This window comes from Bactrocera oleae, chromosome 2 (genome assembly GCF_042242935.1).
Source record: "Bactrocera oleae isolate idBacOlea1 chromosome 2, idBacOlea1, whole genome shotgun sequence".
In the NCBI taxonomy this organism is placed as follows: Eukaryota; Metazoa; Arthropoda; class Insecta; order Diptera; family Tephritidae; genus Bactrocera; species Bactrocera oleae.
The window spans coordinates 98,198,209-98,210,455 of record NC_091536.1 but is presented as its reverse complement, the minus strand read 5'-3'; the positions used below and the strand labels follow the sequence as shown (position 1 = coordinate 98,210,455).

The 12,247-nt window shown below is 37.1% G+C and overlaps 1 protein-coding gene across 2 annotated transcripts in view; it reads left to right on the top strand.

Moving 5' to 3' along the window:
- The window catches only part of Gasp (Chitin binding Peritrophin-A domain-containing protein Gasp), a 29,811-nt gene that overhangs the window by 635 nt on the left and 16,929 nt on the right, over positions 1-12,247 (top strand). The gene's annotated exons all lie outside the window — the stretch shown is intronic.

The window sequence follows — 12,247 nt, the reverse complement described above, 5'->3', positions numbered from 1 at the left end:
TAAATATAATAATATAGAAATATAATATAGCTAATATCTTACTCTTTGTAATTATTAAACCAAGTGTTTTGTCATCGTAAATTGTTTAAGTTTTTTGAAATATTTAAATATTTAAATACACTTCTTATTGTAATAGGATATCAACTATTAAACATCTTAATTGTGAAGCTTTAAAAAAGGCAAATACTTCAGTAAGGGCAGGGTTTTAGTTGACCATTTAAGATTCATGTGCTTTATGAGCGCGTTTTCAAAAAAGGTACAACTAACCCATAATTAAATAGTATTAAGATTTGTTTCATTTACTTGGATTTGCTCAGAGTTTTTTTTTTGTTTTTTGTTTTGTCAATAAGTTGTTTTTCCATATAATAACGATTAGCTAAAGGTATTTTATTAAAATAATTGTATTTTCCTATACTTTAAAGATTTCTCAATGACCAACTCGTTAGTGAGTTTAAATAGAGAATAAGGTTATCTTAGATAATAGATGAAATTCTCGAAATCTAAAACAATTTATTTTTAGTGATCTAGGACCGTTTCCATCAAATATTAGTCATTCAATTTAAGCTTGTTTTCAGAGACGCTCATCTCTCTCATCTGGTTAGCAATACACCCACATATTACAGTTGAAATCACGCATCCTTGTATGGGCTTACATTTAAAGTGCTAAACTCTATTTTCACAACTGTAGCACTTTCCGAGTAAAATGGATTTTCGCCATTTGCACAATGTGTGCATAAAATGTAAATATTAAATTTTAATGTGTGATTGTGCATGGGAGTGCTGAAGTGCATAAGCGCTCCTGTGCTTCTCTAGCAATTTCGTGCATTGCCTCTGTCGCTTTTCGCTCGAAGCTGTTTATCGCAATTGAATTTTACATAATCATTGTAAGTCGTTTGCATTTGCGAAATTGAATAAAATATAAAAGTATATTGAGTCGAAATAAAGAAATAAACAAGTTTGCTGCAACTTAGTCTTTGAAAAGGAAAGAAGAAAATAAAGTACTAAATTTCCAGCCATACGACATAAGGCACACACACATCGCAAAACAAAGCAAGTTACTGGAAACTTAAAAAAAACATAACTTTTTGAAAAAGCTGTCCCCACTATGCAACTTTTCGCCTCGCTTATAATTTTCCGATATCTGCAGACAGCAATGCGATTTAATTTAAATATTTTGTTGATCTCCTATGCATTTATAAATCAATCAAACAAAGCCCAACCTGTTTATTTACTAATATTTATTATACAATTTACTATAAACTTGAGTTGTTGTTGCTAGTATGTCTAGTGCCATTTGCCACGCCTAGGCTCCATCCGGCTCTGCGCAATGGGCGTCGAAGATTACGTGATTGGCAATGCAGCCGAGTTTTCTAGCTGAGAGCTTACTAGTTTTTGTTGTTGTATAAAACCAAAAACCACTTCGTTAAATACCAGGAGCTGCTCGCCCAACCACTGTTAATCAGCTTTTGAGGCATTGAACTTTTGCCGCCAATATTTGACAACTGAAGCTTTGGTTTGTACTGAAAAAAGAGTAAAGCATCGCATTTCCAATAAATCCCATTAAAGTATGCCATTAAATAATTGCCAATAAAAAAAGCTTAGCTGGCACGCTTAGACTTAGCCTCAGATGCCAACAACGAAGCTAAAAAGCGAACAAATTTTGGTAATCAAAGTAAAGAGGCCTAAAGGAATGTCCAACTATTGCTGTTCGAATTGACAAAATAATGTTATTATGAGGAAATTAGCTCAACCTCAACACTCATAAGCTCACACATTTACATAAGCCTTTGAACTGCTCAATATCAGCACTGCTGTGACGCATTACCAGTCAATCCCAGCGAATAGCGGCACTAATGCAGGTGTCCGACTTGGCTTTGGGCTTGCAGCGGCCGCTTTCAATAGCTCCAGCAATTGGGTAATCTTCGTCATGAAATATGAGTGCTTCGATTATAACAGTTCAGCATTTTGACGTTTGATTAACGCACAAAGAGCAGTTGTACAAGGAGATCGCGTCGAGGGCCGATTTGGCGGGTGACGAGACTAAACGTGTAACGATTACTTAATATGTGCTCAGCGCCGCTAGACCGCAGCTCGCCGATCAGTGCGAAAAGCAAAGGTCAAGTGTGTGCGCACACGTGGCGTCTCGGCTGCGAAGCCGAATGCTACGAGCAAATGAAGAGAAATAATTCATTTAATAAAAAGGGTAAAGATAATGTTGATGTGATAGGACAGATAACCAAAACGCGACTGGTGAAAGGAAAAGTGTGGCAAGTACGGCGAGTGACTGGCATTAATTCCTCAATGAACAGTAAGCCGATTGTAAGTCTACTATTTCGACTCGATGCTTTTAATCAAAAAATCGCATATGTATACTTTTGTGCAATGATTTAGCATACTAAATCGCCCGTGTAAAATTCACTCGAATTTCCTTTGGCAATTAGCCGCCATGAAATGTTACACAATTCGTTTTAATTACTTTGTTTTGTGTGGCTAACGTTTTTGGCTTTCACTTTCACATTCGATTAATTAGGAAGGGTAATTTTCACGTGAGTTAAAGTTGGGACTCTATAATTAAAAATTTTTAACGATCGAAAAAAGTCGCTTTGAAACTAAAACTTTTGGCAAAGTTGAAGTGATCTCAAGAGACTTGTCGAGACCCGAGTAACTGTTCGGAGCTTAGAAGTTTTTTTCATGTTTTAATTATTCGTTTAAGCGACAAAAGACCTCATTAAACGAAGTATTCAAAGCTGACACCAAAACTACTTAGAACAATAGCAAATCTTAATGCCAGTCACAACAATAACAATAACAACTATTAGTAACTTGGAAGTGTGTGAAAAGTGTGGTGCAAAGAACAATTTGCCACTTTTGGAGGTTAGATGGTGGGTAAGCGCTTAAGCGAGTGAGTAAGTACTTGCGAATGCACATTCGATTGTAATGCAGCAGCAACAACAACAGCACTGAAACCAGTTGGCATTGAAGCCTAGCTTGTTGGACTGTAGCCGATCGGTGGACGGCTAATGGCGTCTGGTAATTGCGAGCCAACAACAACTGTAAGCGTTTAACGGCCAGTGCAAGAATGTTGCTGCGAAGATTGGTTGAAACAAAAACACTTAATTGCAGTGTTTTTTAATTGAAAAGTGCGGTAGATGGAATTCTTGTGATTTTTGCGGTTTTTCAGTGGTAATTAAATGATTCAATATTTTATATTCTTTGGAGCAACGAACAATAGAATACTGCTCGAAACAAAAGCACTTCATTAGTATGCAGCTTTTTATTGCTTCTCACGCACGAACGCGAATGCGGAATTGTTTTGCATGTTTTGTATATTGTTTTGCGCTTCAGTTTAAGTAGATCTGCTAGTAACAAGATCAAGCTTCGCCACGTGCTGCAGATACTCAAACATTCCATATTTGACTCGTCAGCTTTGACTTGATGGCTTAGACCGGTTCTGAGTAGGCTTGCTCGATTCTTCCAGAAAATGAAAGGCATCTCGTCGTTTGTAAAGTTGGCCCGCTTGACGCTTAACTTGCTGACCTGTAGACCTAAATCAGGTACGGCTGAGTCATAAAAGTGGTACGCATTTAAGAATATATACAATCGCCGGTACGCGGCATTAATTAATTGATGGCATAAAATACTTTTTGCGAAGCCTCTTCGTTCTTCATTTACATATGTAGCTCATAAACAGCAACAAGATTTGCAAACACATTATTTACAAATTGTATGCGCCACAGCCACGTATCCGGTTCTTTGGCGACGTTTTCGAGCCCGCTTTTGGGCTAAATTTAGCAAATCGTCTGTGTGGTTGAACGCTTGCGTGTTTTCTGTAATCTCTTGCGAACAAGTGGAAATTTCTGAGGAGCGTGATGAAACGGGTTTAACAGATTCTGAATCGTATAATTCGAACGATTACTTAATTAGCCAGATCACCTTCGAATGATAAAAAGATTTATTCTGTGTAGACAAAACCATTTTTTCGGTAAATACTGTTAGATATCTAATACAAATGGATTCGAATTTGTTGTTCTTCAAACATTACTGTAGATCAATATCTCAGTAGACTTTGTTTCAAGTCAGTTCTAATTATGTGGCAGTAAAGACACTTAGTCTCTTGAAAGTTAGCGTTTGGATGTTGAATAATTAAGTAATTTCAGGTAATGCACATTTTGAAGGAACTACCGGCGATGAGTGGGCGGACATTCGGGCAAATTGCTCTTACAACATTCGATATGCATATACGAGTGAGGCCGCAACATGCAAGTCACCGCCTATTTTTCGGTGTGGCGCTGTTTTATGACTTTGCGTGCGCGTTGCAGCTGGTCGCTGCTCGTCTCCAGCCATAATTCGAGTACCTTAAATTTACTGCAATATTCACTTCCGTCTGCTGTCTGCTGTCTGCTCGTGTAATTGCATACCGCTGCTCGTCCAATCGTGTGAATGGGTGTGTGCGCATAGCATTTCTCAATGCCAGCAGCTAGAGCTACCATGCATCACTGCGTTGTGCTCCGATATCTATTATGCATCGGGGGTATTGAGCCGAGACATTCGCGAATCGACGCGCTGCGGATTGGCTGCCGTTTTGCGCTCGAAAGTGTTAATAACAGTCGGAGCAACATATACAATTCAGTGCAGTTTTCCATTTTTTCGAAGTGTATCGGTTGCAAGCTGCATATATATTTCTTTTCGCGTACTCCGTTATTTTATATTTTCCTTATAAAGTCTGCGCGCAGCGCGGCAGTGTTGCACAAGTTGGCGTGAAATAAAATCAATTTCCGCGTACTTTGCAACATGCTCCTATTTGCTTTAGCTGCTTTGCTCTTACGAGCGCTCTCTGTCTGCTTGCTTTCTTTCGACTTTTCGTAATGTTTCGCTGTTTTTATTTATTGGCTAAACCACAAAATGGTTATGCAAAATAAACGGAGCAATGTAGCAAAAATAAATGAATGCAACAGAAAGCAAACGGCCAAAACAGCAACTGTTTGTGTGAAAATAAAAGCGAAATTTAGCGGAAAATTGAAACAATGTGGCAAACTCCGATTTCACAATAATGACGTGGTGCAAAAATTACCACAACAATGCCATAAAATGAAACTGACTGTTGCAGTAGAAGCTTTAGCTAATGGTATTGGCTTGAAATTTCTTCATAGACTCTCTTGTATTTGAAATAAACTAAATTGTTATCCCAAATAAACAATAATTAGAAAACTCAAGTGTGAAAATATTTATATAACTCATCTCCACATCTGCCACTCTTCACTCGGCAGCTGTTGCTGACCCAAGCCAATGACCTCTTCTACTCTACAACGACAACGGAACTGTGCAATGTTTTTGCATTGAAATTCCCCAATGCGCTTTAAATTATGGTTGTGAGAAGGATTTTTTCCTTTTAAGATTCAGTAACCATATGCTAAAAACCAGAAGAAGAATGCAGACAGGAAATTTAAGAAGTATCGATATGGATATAAATATCGATATTATATATATCTATCTATTGTAGTTGTAGCCCAAAGTGAATAATAGTTTGATAAAAGAGCTGGCCCATAAGCCATAGATACCTCACTTCTCGGTCTATGCTAATCGAGCATCGCTGACGCCACATGAACTACAGGTGTTATAGATTATATATATAGCGATATATATACATGATATGGCAAAAGTGGCGCGAGCATACCCTGTAGGACCCTTACTAATGTACAACCAATGCAATATACTATTCAATTTCGAGTAGTGAGAGCATTTCATATGGATTTATGTTACATAACATGAAATAATGAATGAACTATTATTTGTTTTTCGAAGACCCTCACAAGTTGCAGTATTTAATATTTGTTATTGCTTATTCAGTATTTATTAGAACTGGTGCTGGCGGGTGCTTGTAGTTCCGTGTTTGTTGTCATTCATTGGCTTGTCTACTTTGCTTTTGTTGCTGGCATCTGCGATGATGCGTTAAATTTGAAAAATATTGCATTGAATGCCGCTACTGAAGTGTGAATTTTGCGCTCGGGTTATGCGATATGAAATCGAAAAGTTTACGCGCAGTGAGAGTAACTACTAGAAGATATCTGTATTGAATTGCTATTTTTCCACAATATAACTAACAGAGAACTATAACGTAACGTAAAGCGTGAAGTACAGTTATTTTGATATCAGCAACTTTTAACTAAGTTTTGTAAATTGAGATTTAAAAATAAATAAAAATTGTTGAAGTGTAGAAAAGTTTTGCAAGTATGTTTGCAGAATATATCGGTATACTGTATAAAATACTTTGGCTTAAATATTTTTCTCCTGCCTAAAACTATAACAAATATCAGCAAAGCTTAAATACTTTCCTTCGTTTAATTGCAATTTGTTCAAGTGAACACCTTTGCTTCAGCACAGTGTCTTCCAAAGGCATTTTCATGCTTGATTAGACCAAGCAAATACCTACAAAAATACCATATACACAGAAAATGCAAATTGGAGTAGTAGAAAGAGTTACACCCACACATCCTGACTTCATTTAGCATTTGCATTACTATTAACTAACCTATACAAACAAATATATTGCTCGCTCTAAAGCTTAAATATTTAAAAAGCATTAAAGCTGGATAAATGGCTAGGTGGCTAGGTGGCTAGGTGGCAACAGTAGCAACAAATCTGTGCAACGAAGGCATTTCCCAACATCGGCTGCCAGACCAAGCACGCACAATGTGGCATGTTGTTGGCCCGCTAGACGCGTTGCACGTATAATATATACCTCTGTGTCTGCAAACGGCTTGTGAAATGAGCAAACGATAGCTTGGCATTAAAGTCTTGAGGCAGATGAGCGCAAAAGAGTGCTGAATTAGCTGCAAGAAACTACCAGCAGTGAAAAGCGAAAAATGCAACACTTTTGTTGAAGACAAAATCGAAATGTAGTTAACTTGTCTGAGACCATGCCGATGGCCCCGTGTGTACACACCTGCATGCCTAGCGCAGTGCTCTGTGTATCCACAAATGGCAATCACAAGTAATTGTGCAGGCATTATTCTCTATCTACATTTATTTGTATAAACATATATTAATATTATACACTTGTGTGCCTTGGCTGGCACGAGAATTTGTGCGCCAGAGGCAAATCTGCAGACCAAGTAGAAGGTGGCTGGCGGTTAAGACAGTTCAGTTGCTTGAATGCGCAAAAGCTTTAAGACTCGAGCGAGTGCATACAACTTGGGGTTAGTATGTGTGAGTGAATGTGGTGTGGATATATTTATTTGTTTTGTGTTTCACAACAAGTTCAGCAGGAATGCAGTTATGCAGAGGTGACGTGTTTTTTTTTCGCGCTCTCGCACAGCCGTGGGTCTGAGGGCAACGCGACATATGTACATACGTGTCTACATGTTGTTATGAGCTATTTAGCAGCAGCAGCTCACCATATTTTACTTCATTCTTTGTTCTTTCACTTAGCGAGGGTCATATCTAATTTTTAAGTTTTTAATCAAGAAATTTAGCAAACATGCGACGCCGTGTGCGCTTACAGACACACACACACATATATCTACATATATATGTAATACATATACTATATACTTTACATGCATATGGCACACTAAAATGAGAATAAATTTTTCTGTGACATTTTCCGCGCATAAAATGCCAAAAGTTGCCACATGTTGCCAGTGATTGTAGTTTATTGTTGTAATTTATCATGAACAAACGAACAACAAAGCGTGCAAGAGCGCCGTGCGCCTGCTTGCGCGTATGTTTGTGTGCACGTAAGCAATGCATGCTTGTCACACCTAAATTTGCAGCATGACTGGCATTCTTCCGCCAACAGCAGCTGGCCCGGTGCGCTTGCAATGCTATTGTGTTGCAAGTAGGCGTTGGAGTATGCCAAGCCTCGTTACTTTAATTGTTCAACTGATGAGGTTGGGAAAGATATATTCAAACGAGCTTCTCCACATGTCTATTTCCGGCTTTTATGGGCTATGGGCTTTGAACTTTAAGAAGAGAACGAAGCAGCCGTACACGCTCGTAAAAAATACGGTAAATTCAAGAAAAATTTTTTTTTAATTTCGAAATTTTACATTTTTTAATTTTTTGGATTGTACTGTTGGTTTAAATAATTAAATAATAATTGCTAGTCAGTTAAAAACATAATTACAATCAAGCAAACCTTTTTGCGCCGATGAATTTGTTTCTTTTTTTGTTTTTCGTTTTTCATATATGTTTTGATTGTTTTTACATTTTTTTTTTAATATTTCGTCAGTAGTTTATTTAGGGAAATTATAAATTAATAAATTTTGGTAAAGCACGCGAGGCTCAATGAATAAGCAAACACTTGGTGCTGCAATTTCGCACTAATTGGCAGTTTTTTGCCCTAATGCTAAGCGTGTTCAACCGCACTTTGACATTCGATACTGTCAATTTACGGTTATATAAACGAATTTTCCTATTTGCATAGTAGTTGTTGTTGCAGTGGAAGCTTTTTTGCCACCGCTAAGCGCGCTTGTCCGGAGCGCTCAATATTTTATTTAATATTTCATTTGCTAAATATCCAACTTATTTGTATTTAAGTTTCAATATTTGCCCCGCAGACATGCGTTCAAATGCAATTGAGCGTATTAATTATGCTAATTAACTACTAAAATATTAATATATATTAAATTCGCTGCAAACACTCTTGCTGCCGCTGCAAAATTAATGCAAAACTTTGGTGAATGGCATTTAAGCTCGGCGTTTTTTTCTTAATACCATTTTTTTTGCGGCGCGAGCGCTTGTATGGAGACCAGTGAGCACAGTGTTTGCATTAAATATTCAGCACGCTGTGTGCTGGCGATTGCGCTAATTCAATTATGCTGCAACTAGTTGTCACTTGCTTGTGCATTTGAGCGTTTGGTAAGAGCAACAATGAACAAACAATCCAAATGACGACTACTTAGCTAGATCGTTGTGAGCACGTGTACTTTCAAAATGACAGTACACAGCCGAGGGTTTTAGTGAACGTGCCCGGCTGCGGAGTGGCAGTTAAATGATCAATTACGATTGAAACAGATAGGCAGCGAGAATCAACTCTTGTAAATATTGGCTGCATTGCGTCAGCTGTCAATGTTACTCATAAGCCACCTGTTCGCTTTTTTAAGCATTATTTATGAAGCCAAAAGTAATGATAAACAAATGAAGAAAATGAATTTTTTTGTTTTAATGTTATTATATTTTCTTGTGCATTTCATATTCTGTATCCCCAAATATACGCAATTATTGTTTACTCTCCTTAATTGTTGCCCAATAATATAAAAGTCACATTCTATAAATTTCTCCAAGGCTTTAAAACTGTTTCTTTATTTTCTTTATGCGTGAAATTTCAAAGCACAGTTTCGTCTTAGTAACAGTCTAACGGGACTCTCCGAAAATAAAGGGAACAGTTAGCTGCTCTTTACATATTATTCTGTAGCCCATTAGTGCCACTGTATTGAATTTTGAATTACATTATATATATACCTATAATAAATAATACTTAGCTTTGTTGCCCTAGATATAAAACCAATATTAGATATTTTTGTGCCTACAGTTCATGAAGCTATCAATGGTTTTTTAAGATTTGCTCTCGTTTAATTCTAAGTCTAAATCAGAAAATATGCAGCAAAAAACCTAGATCCCATTGGTACAATTTCTTGTTTAATTTTTCAGTCGAAAATATTTTTTTAAGGACCAGCAGTAAGCGGCGTTCATTTGACGATTCTATGAAACTGATTATCTATCTTGCCAGACATTTAGATCCTGGCAAAATGAGTCTCTTTTTTCCCCACTATAAGTTCCAAAGTTATGCGAAAATGTACCCAGATGAGAGATAGTCTAACATTTGTTCCTTTTCTCAGAAAATTTGTCAGCAAATTTTGCACAATTTCTTCATAATTTGGTACTTTATGGTTACCTCGGTAATTTTCGACTATCAACACAAGACTTTTCCATCATTCCAGAATTCTGTATCCTTCATCAATTGTAGTATTAAACCGCCACCGTACAATTTCCATACTAAACTTCGAAAATTTTCTACAAATGTAATTTGAATAATATCCTTTCACATCGAACGCTTTGTCAAGTTGTTTTACCATTCCTAACTTGATCATGTATTAAATCACTGAATTCAATTTAAAAAAAAAATTACTTTGGTGTAGATGTTTACCCCTCCCATTCACATCCATTGGTAGACTGTGTAGATTTCTGGGTATTTGGCGACATCATTATTGCTGAGTAGTCCATTCGAACTACTTTTAATGCGAAAGCGAGATTTTCATTGGGTAAGACAGGTATCTTATTTGGTAAAACCTTAAAACCATCCGCATAATTTTACACATATTTTCAGTAAGAGGTGCGCAGAACCTTAATCTTGACTGGAAAGATACATTTTATTGCTAACAAGCCAATAACTGATTAAAATATAAGAAATTTATTAATCATAAAAACAAAAGCAGATTCAATATTTGTAAAGGAGCTCGTAATCTGTAATAATAATTTTAATTTTCGAATTTTTGTATAAACATATTTCGGTTTCGCAAGACCCACTTCCTCATGAAGCTTCCTCCATAGTTGTCATCACTTGATTTTAACTTCAACTAAATTTTTTTTAACATATCAGCTAGTTGTCAGATAATGTATACAGCTTCGTTTAGTCAAATTGCTGGAGAACGTGTTCAAAAGTGAATGGTTTGCGATGCGAATTTACAACATAGAATGTCAAAGGTTAATCACTTACAATAATTCTACATTCAAATTTTAGATTAAGTGAGCATGGCAAAAACAAGTTAGACTTAATAACATTAAAATTATTATGTTAAATTTGACTTGACAACTCGACGGAAATACATGAAATTTCCAAAAACAAACATTATATATTATAATTAGCAATTAACAGTTAAGCGATAGCGATTTATTAAGAAGACGTTTTAAATGAATTCTATGAAATCCCCAACTTCTTGTATTCTTGTTGACTGAAAATTTTGGCTGATTTTTTCTAAGCTTGACAGTTTCATTTGTAAGCAGTATCATCTTTTAAAGCTGCAAAAATATACGAACAAAAAACTCGCAAGAATTCCGGTTGTTTACCACAAAACTGCTAAAAGCAAAAAGCTGAAAAACAAAAACAAAGCAAAAGCACAAATGCGGAACATACAAAATCACAACAACCACAAAGGCTATAAAGTTGCTGATATTCTTAAGAAAACCCAACGAAAATGCGAAGCTATCGCAAAAATATTTGCACATCAAAAGCGAAGCCAACAACAAAGCATGCTGTGCACGGCCAGTAGCCAGTCTATGAAATGGCAACAACGCAAATGAGAATCGAGACACGCTTGACGTTGAACAACAGACCGGTTCTGCTGGCGCGGCGAAGCGAAAAACGTAAATGAAGTGTGTTACATACACAACTACAAAGAAGTCAACCAAAAATGGTTAACAAAACAAAGATTGCGAAGCACAAAAGAAAAAAGCCAACAATCAACAGATAAAAGTAGCACACAAGCACTGAAAATTACATAACACAGCTGCTGCCGGTGAGCCGCGCGCAGGTTGCGATGCAAAAACATCGTAAGAAGCCGAATTTATCTGTGTGCCACGCTTGTTGGCAAAGAAGCTGCACAGCGGCAGGCGGTGTGGCTGGGCGCTTGCCTGTTGTTATTGCCATGGCTTGGTATATTCAATTCTACTATAAAAATTTGATAGTTTTATCTGCTTGTTATTACCGCTGTTGCTTGTTGGCCCCTATTGAAAAGAAAAGTTAAATTAATTGTGACAGCTAGCAGTAAACCGAAAGCCGAAAATAAACGAGTAGCGCGTAGCGCGTGAGTAAGGTATTGCCGTTGTAAGAAAGGAAAATTAGACCAATCAGTTCGTTAGCACGATGCCTCACTAACCTAGAAAAAGGCTCAGCGCAAGAACACACGCACACACACCAACACATAGAGAGCGAGTGGCTCGCATTGCATGCACTTTGGCGCAAATTTGCTTTCATTGACCGACTTGGCTTGGCCAGCGATTGATACGCACACCAATGTATCACAGTCGTAGGTACAGTTAAATAGGCAAGTTTGTATGCAGCAGCAGTTTTACTTATATAATGACGCTGCTTAGGCGAAATTTCGTCCACACTTGATATGTGGCAAGCCCAGTTTATTATTTATGCAACACTTTGGGGTGCGCACTTGTTTACTTGCCATTTAGTTTCTGCTGCTGCTGTCAGTGGCATAATGACGGCAACAATATTACAGCAGATCAATATTGCATT